Consider the following 1,220-nt stretch of genomic DNA (forward strand, 5'->3'; position numbering starts at 1 on the left):
CTCCAAATTGATTGTTTTGTACCATTTGGATAATAGCAAGTTTAAGCTCAAATGAATTAGCAGCTACATCAAGATTTTGGATAGATAAGTGAATTTCATCTGCTGTAGGATTTGCATAATCTCTTAAGGGTCTAGGTTGGTGTTCATTCATAATGTTTTCCATTGTATCACAATTTCTAGGTTTTCTTTTTGATTTTCTAATTTTTCTAACAGTTCGTTCTAATTCTGAATCGTATGGTATAAGATTTTCAGGTCCAAATTTGCGCATACAATTTAAAATTAGTACTCAGTAATATAATAAAAAATTTTAATATAAATATATAGATAAGTTGCAATTTAAGTAAAAACTTTTTAATAATTCTAATATGTCCATTACTCCTAAAATTCTCCCCGTTCCTCGGCAACGGCACCAAAAACTTGACCGACCTTTTTGTAAATCAACAATTACAAGAAAAAGAATTTGATTACGCTAGTAGAAGATTTAAACTCCAACAACGATGCTAAAAACTTGACTGCGACTTTATATATATGTGTTTTATTTAGACGTTTGATTTAATACAGATGTATAGATATAATATTCAATAATGTTAAAGTCGATTTATCAACGCAAGTATACATATCTCTAAAATAATATAGGGCTCTAATGGAGTCCTAGATATTGATCCCACAGTGAGAAATAGAATACTACGGACTAAGATTTAATAAAAAATAATACTTCAACTACAACAACGTTCAAGTTGCTTATCTGTCACTAATAAGCAATTGAAATAAGTAGATACTTTTGATAATAACTAATTATAGAGAATAACATTTATTGTGATATTCAATATATAAGAAAGCATCATTCTCCTTGCCAAGAAATTATAATGAATGGATAAAATGAATTAGTTATATTATATTATTTCAAATAGGAGCATACATATTCTTTACCCTTTGGTCCAGGCATAAAGAACATTCACTAATCCTATTATTGAATCTGCGGCTAGACTGGGAGGATACCGACTCTCACTTCGGCGCTCCCACGTTCCCCTCACCTGAGGGCTAACATCTACAGATCAGTACACAAACGATAGGACCAAATTGGAGATTTGGAGATTTTAGTCTGTCACTCTAAACTCTCCAATTCTACGCCCGATAATAATATTTTCCTATTTATTTGCACCCAACTTCCAAGGGCTTTGACCTCCCTGAATCTTGGATGTAATCTTCACTTTAGTTGT

This window comes from Phalaenopsis equestris, unplaced genomic scaffold (genome assembly GCF_001263595.1).
Source record: "Phalaenopsis equestris unplaced genomic scaffold, ASM126359v1 Scaffold209484, whole genome shotgun sequence".
Lineage (NCBI taxonomy): Eukaryota > Viridiplantae > Streptophyta > Magnoliopsida > Asparagales > Orchidaceae > Phalaenopsis > Phalaenopsis equestris.